Genomic DNA, 13338 nt, shown 5'->3' with positions numbered 1-13338 from the left:
TACAGTGCTAAAATTTCACAGGTTATTGAAAAGACAGAAAACATATAGATTTCTGTGTTTCTTTATAGCTTTGCAGAAGAGGATGTTTGTTATTATATATCAAATTCCTTCACCATTTATAAGCTTCAACATTTCTAATTCCTTGCTCTAATTAGTGTATTGATTGAGGTCTAATTGTTATTCTGAAAAGAATGTCCTCTAATTCTCATGACCTTCAGAAGATCTACGTCATCCTGCTATAGACTTTTCTCTTGTTCCCAGATGTCTGCAGTATGTGGGAATGTTAGCTGTCACTTGCTTTGAAAAAAAGCCTCAACGGGCCATTGAGAAAAGTGGTACAGGTATTTGCAGGACAACACTTTGCTTTATATGGCAATAGTTAAAACTTTATGATGTGCATTGAATTCTTTACCCTCTTAGAAACTTTCTTGATTTGTGGGTATCTCAGAGGTCTCTAGGTATTAATTTGGCTGCATGAATATGAAATACATGGAAGAGTGATTTTTAATAAAATGGTGAATACTTTAGTAGGTAGACAAAGACATTCTTAACTAGAAACAGGCATGGATTCTTTTCTGGTTGTAAAAGAGGTTAGAATAGGATGTGTGCTAAAGGAGAGAGCTAAAGGGAACAATCTGTAATTATTGTGAGGGCATTCACCTGCATCATAGTTCCCGACAACTCTAATGATAAATGGCAAATGATTAAATGGTGGGCAAAAGAAACTAAATGACATAAATAGATGTATTCATCAAACTTGCTAAGTTTCATTTCTAAACAATTTATATTTTCTGTCTATAGCATGCAAATGTGACAGTTATATGTTCTCCTCTACAAAACCTTTGCTTACATATATGACCTTGCAAATGTCAGTAGATAAATCCCTTTAGATCCACATAAAAATGTATGAATGAACAAATGCAGAACTGCTTGTAAATATTAATTTATGTAACATATGAATAAGCCTCCTTACAGGCTAACAGTCAAGCTAATCTTTCCATATATGTACCTTCTGAAATGTAAGGTATTAGTTCTTCATGTGCTACAAAAGTGATGTTATCTGTCCAAGTGTTGACTGCAGTTATCAATTCTTCTGCACCCTGAAAAAATGAGAAGCAATGAATTACTTTGATTGAGGAAGTAACAGTCAAAAGCCACTATCATCATGGCATCAGAGCTAAGCATATGTAATGATAATGATTTAACAGCAGAAACCTGTATTACATACGATTGCCATCAGTAAAGAAAATATACATGCTAAGTGCAGCAAAAACACAAATTCATTTTATTCATTTCGGGAAATGAATTTTAAAGTTCTTTTTCTTCTTCTAATAATGTTAACATCCAAGTGAAAGGTTAAGCCCAAAGGATGAGCACTTAAGTTTTCAGTTTTCTTTAACGATACTGCTTCTTTTAAATAAACTTCCTTTATTCTTAAATAACTGTACAGTGCTTGTTTTACATACAAGAAATGATAATTAATTCCATTTAATGCAATACTTTCTCGTCACTTTTTATAATTAGAGTTATGGTAAGGAGAAGGTTGTCAGAACTATTCAGGCAAAACACTTATACACCATTAAAAATGTGCTTCTGTCATGAAAAAGATATACATCATACTCTTAACATCAAGCTTGTAGCTCTTACATCTTTGCTATCTCATGTTGTCAGTCCTAATTTTGACACAATATCAATTAACCTGATACATCTCTGATTACAGAATCATGAGATAAATGCTTTATAATAATATCTGCTTCATGTAATTAATTCTAAAACAATGATGCTTTCAAAAAATCACATAGTTCTTTAAAGTATGCTGTTAAGTAAATTGTCCAAATGCATGAGATAAATTGCTAACCTTGCAAAGTAAATGCTTTTATTCTTCCAACGCACATTAACATTTAACATCAGCATTTACTTAATACTTTTTTAATTCAGTGGGAGATTGTTCTTTCCAAATTTGTAATAGTTAAGCAAATGCTTTAAACTAATGTTTGATAAAACAAGTTTCAGTGTTGATTTTCAGTAATTTTTAGCAATTTGTCTAGATTCTGTTAAGTAGCTGATGTCATTATATCCATCTACCTTTTATGTAGATGACCAAACAATGCAAACTACAAACAAATGGCTCTGTACAAGCATTTCTGTCAGGTTGTAAACATATAATTTATCCAACCTAACAGCCTCAGTGACCACTGCTTTACTGCCATGGTGTGGACAAGCAAAACCATAGACATCTGATTAGTCTTTATCTGCTGCTGTATGTCTCTTCTTTAAATTAAATGTCCATACCCTGTGAATTCTTCTTGACAAATCATAGCTTTACATTAGTAAATGATACCAGAAAATGGTATTACTCCAACAAACAAATTACCAATATTCAAAACAAATGTTATTAAATAAAAGCTATAACACAGAAATCGAGTGCAGCATACCTTAAAGTGAGATAAAAGTTGCATCACCCAAGAAAAAAAAAAAAAAAAACACAAAACATAGGGGGATTCAGGAAAAGTACATCCTCATCTAACAGATCTATAGAATAGAAATAAAAATGTCAAAACCCTCTAATTATAAGGTTAAACAACCAATTCTATTTGGAAACCATAGAGTCCTGGGCAGAAATAAACTTTGCAATTAAAGTGATTTTCAAAGGCAAAGTTGCAAGTATATAGTTCTATAAATTAAATAAATATGTTATCCAGTTAATGGAAGACTATGGAAACACCAATGTTGACGAATGTTTTACAGGAACTGAACAGTGTAAGAAACTTCTCTGTGTGGAAGTTTTTCAATTCCTGTATGTCTAGCTAATCACTATATATTAAAAATCAGAAAAAAAACCCAGAAAATGGCAGTGTCCTTAATCAAAAAATACAAATTAAAACTTATTTTGAAATATTATTAATATTATATGGAATAGTTAACTCTATTAGGTATTCAAAATTAATCAAAGCAGTGTAGACAGTCTGCTTGCAGTCAAAAATTCTTTATTAAACACACAGACAAGCAATCAAAACAAAACAAACAATAAACAGAATGACAGTTTCATCCCAGACTTTCTGACTAATATACCTATCAAGTATGGGAGTGATTTATTTTGTTGTAAAACAATGTGTAATGGTATAAATGTTAACAAGTTCAAATCCCTTCTTATCAGTGTGATATTCAAGCTGGTACTGCCCTACTTACTGAATGTCCTACTTATTTAAACCATATGTATTTTAAATAAAATTAATAATGATGTGGTAGTTTGTATAAACAGACTATTATTAAACCAAGTTTGTGAATTTATCAAAGACATTATAATACACGGTTGGAAATATTTAAACATTAGACCATTTGGCAATCAAAAAGTTATATGTTGACATCCAGAAAAAAATACATTGTCTAAAACATAATATATTTCCATCAATTGTCATGTGAGAACTTATACTAGCTATAGAACATGGCCCTTTGTTATTGTTGAATTAGACTTTATATTAAAAGAAAAAAAAACAGATCCCAAGCAGGTAAATACTGAGTATAGTAAATACACAAAACCAAAATCAAAAAACAGCTCAGTCCATCATGTGATTTGTTTAATTACTTATTTAAATGTGTAACTGTTGTGAATTGTGCTTGACTTAAAGAAGCATTATTATGAAGGCAGAACACTTGTCAGTAGGTTTCTGTACTATTGTCTCAGTGATTATTTGAGTCATTGAATAGACAGCAGGAAGATAATTCAGAACTATGTAGGTGGTCACTTTTCTTGCAGACTTTTAAATTAGTGGCAAAACATATACTAAACTCAACTCACTAAAACCCAGATGGACTGACTAGTGCTCATAACCAACGTATTGGGGGCTGAAGGAAAATGATGGGGAAGGGAAGTCATTGCAACATAATGTGGTGTCTGTCACCAGAACAGTTTTTAAGTATGATACACATTGTTGTAAAAATAACTGTTACTTTAAGAAAGTAGAAACTTTTTTTGCATTCGTTTCCTGCATGTCTCAGTTAATAGAATAAATTATATAATTAAATGGTATACTAAAGGCTGTAGCCCTACCAGTCCAGCGAACCTGACACCTCTGGGCTGCAATTAAAAAAGAAACATTGAGAACATCTGGATATCTGCCTATGAAAGAATCTGGTGGTGGGGGGGGGGGGGGCTCTACACGATAACATTTGCATTGGTTAGCTTTTGGACATTTGAAAAAAAAAAGATACTTTAAGCACATTGTGCAAAGATGCTCTTTCTGTCACAAAATCAACTTGATTGGGATGCACCAAAGAGGGCAGTATGACAGAGACACGGGCTGCCAAATGCTCATGTAAATTTTGATATCAACATGTAATAGAGACATACTGAGGTAGCTCGTTGGACTTGAAGGATCTTTGCCTGGTTTCAAAAATGAGTTATGAGAGATTGACACTAAGATGGAGGCACATTAGTGCCCTCAAGTATCTATGTGCAGGTCAACCTGAGCATATGTAGTGCAGCCAGAGATAAAAATGTATATATCTATGAAGGCAGACCATCACCCCCTTGTGCTTGGTTTGATTTCAGATTATGCATAGCCAAATAAGTGCCTATTTAGTGAATGGCCATCGCCAGGAGCACTATTAATTTCAGATATGCATTTTTTTTCTTTTTCTGTCTCCTAGTTTACCCTGGGTATTTTCCTTTTTTTTATTATCTACCAATAATTATAATTTCAGTATTCTTTGTAAGAAAATAGACTAATATTAATGAATGAAAAAGGTATATATTTGTAGCAAATGCTATTCATATGTTGAGTTTTATGCACTATGCTGTATCCATACTGTCAATAGGGTCATCGAAGGTTACTAGGCTAATGGCCCTAGACCCTTTACAAGCCTAACCATATTTACCCCAAGTTGCCCCAATTGTCAGTGGTTAGGTGAGTGAAGTTCACACAGGTAAGAGTCTGTGGTAATTAATAAAAACTGCCACTGTCTATGGTGGACATGGGCACCACCCTAGGAGTGAATTTGCAGTCACCCATCCATTGATCTAGGTTGCGTGTCAAGAGGGTCAGGGAAGGCTCTGTTTCACATGAACTGGTAACTTGTTCTGGAGAAGTGGCAGTCTCTGGGAAATGTATCTATCTCTCCAGCATGACCTGTTCATGTCAGAGGCCAGGTTAAGATCCCTAGAGTGAGTGACTGTCGTGCAGTTTGATTTATGAATGTGTAACATTTCCAAACAAAAACAGCAAACATATAAATTAATTAATAGGCTTCTAACATAATGTATTCCCAGACATTGGAATATGATACTACTACAGGTCAAACATATAGTACTCTGGCTACCTTTAATGCTATACAAAAATTGTGTCGAATTTCTACATTCTATTATTAAGAGAAGATATGAATTTAGTTGCTTTGTGACATGCAATACTGAAAATGTAGTTTATTAAGCTGTCTGCAATGTAATAGCAGGCTGAAAGGGGGAATCTCAGAGCACTTATCAGATATAAGAAGGGGTATTCTTACTAATTCATTAGCAAGACGTGTTAGAGAGAAGGGTTTGGGTCACATATTTAAATTTAGAGTTATTCAAAAAGTTATACCTAGTGTCAGAGGAGGGGATAATAGTAATAAGGCAGAAGTCACTGAATACAAATGGATAGTAAGGCTACAAGACAATAAGCAACCAGGACTTAATGCTTTAGTGAGCATTAAACATATTCTTAAATTGAAAAAATGAAATTGTAGAATGTTTTTATGTGCTTTTTAGAGTTTTTCTATGTTCTCTACATATTTAGGCATAGTGAATGCATTCCTATTTATTAGTGTGTTTGGATAGATTGTTTTTAAATTAGATTAGCACTTTAAAATTATCTGTGTAAAGAGAAAAGGAGTTGATTGGCTCATTGAAATCATATGATATGTATAAATTGGGTGGCTGTGTGAAACTGTTTATACACTGAAGAAGGCTTGGTCCTGAAAGCTTTGTTTTATCCATTAAAGAAGTGTCTTTTTAGTTTTGAGATGAAGCATGGTCTTTTGCTATTTACCTTTAATGCTAGTGTGGATAACTGGATAGACACAGATTTATACCAGGACTGTCATGTAAAACCCTACCCAATTTGGGAGGTAAACATATTTTCATAGGCACAAACTTTAAGTGTGCCTACATAAAGGTTTACTTTTGGAACTGTCAACAATCCTTTTTTCGGTAAGCCATTTGCTAAACAATTACTTTAGAAAATGGTGAGTCACAAAAAAATGCAAAAATAGAAAACAAAATCTCCCCTGAAGTGGGTTACAAGCCCATCCCCCCACAAAAATATATGCACCAACTCCACTGTTCCAATACAGTGAAGAAAAGGGGAAACTGGAAAATGCACTACAGGCTTGCACAGTACACTGCTGTAAAGTTTTTAAAGAAAAGACATACTAACAAATGTTCAGCAATAACTTGTAGGATAACCCCGCTTAAAGTAGGCCCTCATGATCTCATGCCTAATATTGTTCCCATGTTCCTATACCTTTTCTTATAATACCACTGCTGCCAAGCACATTACATTTTGAATTATTAATTCCCTGCAAACTGTTACCATTGCTTCCCTAAGGAATTTATCCTGTTTGTTTTATTTAATTATGTCCAAGATTTTTTTTGGTTGCATTCTCCTGAATATCCCAGTAATGGGACACTTACTGAAATATTTTGTTGAGTCTAAAATAGACACTGAGCAGACTCTAGCACAAATATGCAGCATTGTTTTCTAAAAAATATGGTTGCTAATCCTAAGAGTGCACTTGTAAAGAAAAAAATATAATAAATTATAGCCAGGGAATTGTTATGGCTAGGCTTGTATAGACCCTAGGGCCGATAGACTAGTACCAACCTATGAACCTATGAACCAATAAATAGGATTATAATAATAATAACTAAGGACTATGATCCAGAATCCTAATTAATGTTTTTTTCTGAATTATGATAGCATAGATAACTGCATCTTAGCAGACCAGCAAAACTCCTGTCATCCTAGCTGATAGCAGATGCATTAAAATATATGTGGACTATAACAAATTTGTAAAAGAGCTTGGAGCTAGCCAGCTTGAAAAACCTAAAAGCAGGTGAAGTACAACTAATAAAACTTTATAATTGTACTTTTAATGGTCCGCTAGTAGGAGAGCAGCTGCATGATTTAAAACATATTTTAAAGCAATAACTAGAACATGACAGCAGCAGTAAATTAAACAATACTAGAAATTTTAGCAGCAGACAGCTTTAAAAGAGTTATGCCTAATCTAAGAAAATGCTTATTGCAAAGTGATCACAAAAACTTTTGACAGGCAAGTAATGCTATTAGAAAACATATTAGTTAACGACACAAATGTTTAAACCATAACTGCTTCTAAGTCTAAAACTTCAGTAAGAAATGTACCATCTTCATGAAAAAAAAAAAACTGTACTAAAAGACATGTGAAGGCTTTTCTGGGTACTGCAGAAATTTTGTGCCTAATTTTGTGAGCACTACCTGTCTTTTAACAAATCTCATGTGTATAAGCTCATGTCAAGGTGCAATTGTCTCTTGAGGATGAAAGAGTATATAATGAATTAGAAAGGATTCCATTTTCTGAACCTCCGTTAATTACTCCTGATTCTAATTAAGAATTTACTCTGTATACAGATGCATCAGTGGGAGGTTTAGCAACCGTGCTATTTCAAGACATACAAGGTATAGTGCACATTGTGTGCTATACATGTCATCAAAAAGATAAACAATGCCAGAAGGAGATATTCCTCCATATTTTTTTTTTCTTAATAAAGTTGGTTTCCTGTTTCTTAACGTATTTTTATTGCTTAGGCATTTCAGCTTGGTAACTGACCATGCCCCTCTATAATAGCTGAGATGCAAACTGATGGCAATACAAAACTGCCAGTTAGTGCTGTCTGTAAATGAGTCCACTGTATTGTGACCACAGGACTGGCCTAGCCAACAAAAACACATATTTTTTGAGGTCCTAAATTCCATCAACATGATTACAAAACTATGCGTTTTGCAATGGGAAGGGGACACTTTTAAAATTTGCATGAGTCTTTAAATGCGCCATACGGATGAGAAGTTTCAGAATGCAAATCAGTAATCTATAAATTGCCAATGAGTGATGTATAAAGAAGGTTTGCCTGTAGAGAGAAATTCAGGACATTTGTTAAAAGAGAGACAAGAACTTGTCTGAAAACCCAGGATGTGTGAAGTATAAAAATTAGTTTGGACTTTCTATAAAGGAGAACTTTGGGGAGCTACTTATCTTGGTCTGATAGAGATCCGTAACCTTTTAGCTCAGAGCACATTGTTGGAAGGGTTAAATACACTGTGTATAGATGCTAGGGGAAAAGGTTGGAAGATACTGCTTTGCTCATTTAAGATCCAATTGAGATTATATATTTATTCTCTTCCACTGTGCATTTATAAAATAAAATTGTGGTGTGTGTGTGTGTGTGTGTGTGTGTGTGTGTGTGTGTGTGTGTGTGTGTGTGTGTGTGTGTGTGTGTGTGTGTGTGTGTGTGTGTGTGTGTGTGTGTGTGTGTGTCTGTGTGTGTGTGTATGTGTGCGTGTTTATACTTACTGTCTCAAGTGTTTCCTTGTACTAACAATAAATATAAATTGTAAGAACATTATGTCTGCTTTAAAACTTTAATTTCACCATTCTTTCATTTGGAACTGCTCAGAGCAGATACAATTCCACAAAAGTCTAGGTTCTTTTGTACAAAAATAGTTTTAATTTTAATTTGAAATATAACTATTATTTTTAAGAAGATAAGTGGCCATTTTTATATCAGACCCATGTTGAGCAGTTGAATGCAATATTGGGAGTTGGTATAATGGTTAAAGTGTTTACCTCACATACACAAGATATCAAGTTTGGTTCTCACTTTTGGGGGAAATTGGATAGGCTTAAAATGGTCCACAAGGGCCTAGTACTTACCTATATATATATATATATATATATATATATATATATATATATATATATATATATGTGTGTGTGTGTGTATACATATATCTATATAGTACTTACCTATATATGTGTATACATATATATATATATATATATATATATATATATATATATAGATGAACGAAAGTGCATTTCAATGAAGACCACATCACCGAGATGACTCTGCCAACAAGACGAATCCCCGACAATGGTAAGTCAATGTATTATGGAATGGAATGCATTCCCATTTCCATAATACACTCAAACACCACATCATAACATGTATAGCAGGGGGACAAGCCCCCCTGCACCCCCACCCTCTACTTAAATATACCAACTCTGAGATCTCACTACAGTGAGGGAATGGGACTAACTCCCAGTACGCACTACATACCATTGTCGGCGGAGTCGTCTTGGCGATGTGGTCTTCATTGAAGTGTGCTTTCATCCATCTGACATGGACCCATATAAATATATATATATATATATATATATATATATATATATATATATATATATGTGTGTGTGTGTGTGTGTGTGTGTGTGTGTGTGTGTGTGTGTATACATACATACATATATATATATATATATATATATATATATATATATATATATATATATATATATATATATATATATATATATATATATATATATATATATATATATATATTAGAAGTGCTGAAGGACCAGTATTTTTTTTTCTTTGCAGGGGGAGGAAATTGGAGTATTATTTATTTATTGTGGCTGGTGGACTGCGCCATCTGTGTTCATTTTTCAACCAAAAATTTTATACATAAAATTGCAAAAGCAAATTGAATATATTTGCAACATTTACAAGGGTCATATTGCCACTGCTTATATGAATAGTTGAGAGCATTGCAAATACACACTGATTCACTGAGCATGCAAGTATATGATAACTGCCTGTGGGTGGAAAGGGTGTGCATGTAGAAAAGGATTACATGGAGTTATATAGGTATACATTATGTATGAGAGGACCTTAAAGGTGCCTGAAGGAGAGCAATGCTCTACCATTTTATGTCAGCTGTAAAGCGTGAGATTTAATGATCTACTTACGTAAAAAAAGATGGTGCTTTGCGTAAAGTGGTGAAGCTGGAACAAGTGGCTAGGCTAAAGAGGTACAATTTTAGTTACTTTCTGAATGAAACAAAGAAGGGAATGAATACTTACTATCTGTAAAGTAGAATTGAATTCTACAGGTTTTTGGGTCTGCAACTGAGAATGAATTGGATGTTCAAGACAGCTTGTGAAAGGTGCCTGGATAGTGCTGACTGAATAATACAGTTATTCCCAAACCTGGGAGAAGTATTATTTTAAATACTTTTAGATGCGTTAATTGAGGTAATGCATAATAGGCTGTTTTTATCAATAATCATTTTGTTTCCTTTCATTGGATGTGGACTATCTGAGATAGTTTTTATATAGCTCTGTTTACATGGGCTTCAAAGTAGATAATTTGTTCTATTCACAGGCCTAAGGATAAACAACATGTGATTTGCTTGGGAGATGAGAACTCATGTGGAAAGATGTAGGAATGACTTTTAGTGATTATAGTTTTTACTACATGCCTAGTTCCATAAGATTTGCTTTACTGGTGTTGTTTTAATGACTTGTATATTTCTAGTAGTTGTTTATACTGATGAGATTAAATGTTACCTCCCTGTTAACTCTTAATGTTGCCATTCTAGATAATGCAGAAATGGAAGACAAGATCTTCACAATTCATGGGACAATAAGGGGGTGAAGTAAAAACTCATTGAGGGATATTGTGAAAAAAAAGATCCAGTAACTGTGGCCCTAAAATCTGACCCTGAAATACCTTACTAGGTAGTGCTCTGGATGTGGAAAGGGCACAATTGAAACCTAACACATAGAATCTACCACTGAGGTCAACATAAACATACCTGAGACTAGATTTAGAAATAGCAAAGCCCAGAAGTATGTGAATAAGTTTGGTGTAAGCAGATTCAAATATATTGTAAAGGTTATTGACTATTGATCCTTGTAGATTCCCCAATTCATGTTACTGCATATAATATATTTTAATGTGATTGGGACAGTAGAAGTGTTGTGGTCTGTGTGGAACTTGTGCTAACTTGGGCAAAAATGATTGTTAAACACAATATAATGTATTGAATGAACCAGATAGATTTACTAGTAGACTAGGTGAGGAAAAAGGAAGTAAATTAGCTTAATCTAGTGTGGAGATGAAGGTTTGATGTCTTTGGTTGTGAATTATTCTAGTTGATTTATATTGGTCATGAAAGCCCCTGTGGATAAGGATGTGTTTATTTTAATTGTAGAGGTAGGGACAGAAAATATTCATCTGTGGATAAATCTAGGATATAACCTGAACCTGACAAAACCTTGTTATCAAAAGGATGTTATATTAGCCTTTTATTGATGGTGGTTAGCCGAATGAGCTAAAGCCTGAAGAGTGAGAATCAGTTATAGTAAGGACATCCATGATAAGTGAGGTCAGAGCATGAGCTGCAGACAGCAGAAGAATCATTGGCAGTGAAAGTATCTGGTGACTTAATTACTGAGTAGAGTTCTAAAGGTGAGAGGGACTGATAGGATACATTTAACCTATCCACCATTTGCTATAACATTTTTCAGTTCATTCCAGAGAAGCATGTATCTGCCTTGTAAGTTAAGCAGTTTCTTCTTGGCATAATAACTTATAGCTTTATTGACAGGCTGTCATGAAAATACAGCATTTTCTCTGTTATCTAAGTATCTGACGAATTGTGTAGGCATACCAATCTTTGCCCTTTTCAGTAGCTAACATTTGAGATATGGGTTGAGGTTTTGCATTCTTTTTTTTATTTTTAATGTGACTGGTGTCCAGTCAACTTCAACAGGTTTGCTCTAATGGAACAGATCAAGGTCAAACTATAATATCCCTTTGTTTTATAACAAAGCAGTACTATGATCCTTATCTAGCTTGTAGCATACAGCTGCTATAAACATGTTTCTAGTCTGAAATACATAAATCCAATTTGTTAGTTCCAATATCTGAAATAATTGTACTAATGAAAATACACTTTGGCACATATTTTTTTTGACATTTTAGTACTATGCTTAATAGCTCTCCCTTTGATTTATTCTTTAATAATAAGACAAGCTTTTGTTTATTTAAGAAAGTGGGTATAAGAAATAGGAGTTTAAAATACTTCAGATGACCATCTGATCATTTTATTTTTAGATTTGCTCAGAAAAATAATTCAGAAGGATAGACATAAGGCATAAGAAAAATAAACATTAGGTTAGAAACACATCATCTGTCTAGTGTGCTTGAATGGTAATACTCACTTCATGTATTATTGTGCATACATTCAATTATTACTAATTTTCTATTACCTATCTTGTACTATTATATTAATCTCCTACACATGAATCATAGCAAGATTAGATTCATAAACACCACAGTTGAGACCCTTTTAAAAAATCTCATTCACATCATTGGAAACAGATTGCTTAGCCATTCCATTGTGAGCCATTAACTCCTTTGTCAAAACATTTACCACTATTAAGGTGTACCCAAATTATCTTTACATTTCATTGCACTAGCTGAAATTACTGTACAGTATTATTATCTCACTGAGAATAAATGGCTTGTATTTACCTGTGCTAACTCCAGAAACACCTATCTATTTGACTTCATGTCAGAAACGTCATTACTTGACTTCCTAAATATTTACTATATAAGACAGCCCTTTTGCATTTACCTCCATTTTTTAATGTTCACAAGCCAAACTATAACCTACACTTTCCCATTTTTTATCTTAACATGTATTACAATCTTACTTTCTTCTGCAATATCCCATTAGTATTTTTTTTATATTTTCCACGTTTTAAGATACTTTGCCCATTGAAGTCTGGTGTAGAATATTCTAAATTTCATTAAAAACCTGTCTTGCTTGTTTCAGGTAGTCATAACAAATATTAACCAGCATGTTACAATAAACATGCCACTTTACTTTTCAAGCTGATAGCTGAATACTGTCAGCTATAAAGCTATTTGTTGACATGCTAATGGTGTGCATATCATGAAAATCATGGACACATCTTGCGCACATTGTAAAAATCATATATGCCTGCTATGCACATCATGGAAATCATAAGGACATTCCAGTGCATATTGTGGGACCTATCTGGTAAATATAAACATAAAATAACTATATTTCCTATGAACAGAATTCCCACAAAATGTTGTTGTTTCCTAATAACACCCATTTTTTGATCATTAGGTCCACTAGGCACACAATTTCATTTCAGAAACAATCTGAAAGCAATGTATGTCTAAGCGACTTGCTCAAGGTCAAACTGTAGGTAAATCAGAAATGAGGC

General features: G+C 33.6%; 1 long non-coding RNA gene across 1 annotated transcript in view; it reads right to left on the bottom strand.

Moving 5' to 3' along the window:
• The window catches only part of LOC122800045, a 541496-nt gene that overhangs the window by 127479 nt on the left and 400679 nt on the right, over nt 1–13338 (bottom strand). Inside the window, exon 2 of the long non-coding RNA XR_006364523.1 lies at nt 1010–1100. This is a non-coding gene — a long non-coding RNA (uncharacterized LOC122800045). The remainder of the gene's footprint in view (nt 1–1009; nt 1101–13338) is intronic.

The sequence above is a fragment of the Protopterus annectens genome, chromosome 4.part0 (genome assembly GCF_019279795.1).
Source record: "Protopterus annectens isolate FY-2018-M chromosome 4.part0, PAN1.0, whole genome shotgun sequence".
NCBI classification, from domain to species: Eukaryota; Metazoa; Chordata; order Ceratodontiformes; family Protopteridae; genus Protopterus; species Protopterus annectens.
The sequence above is the reverse complement of the archived record's forward strand: the minus strand, read 5'-3'. Positions and strand labels throughout refer to the sequence as shown.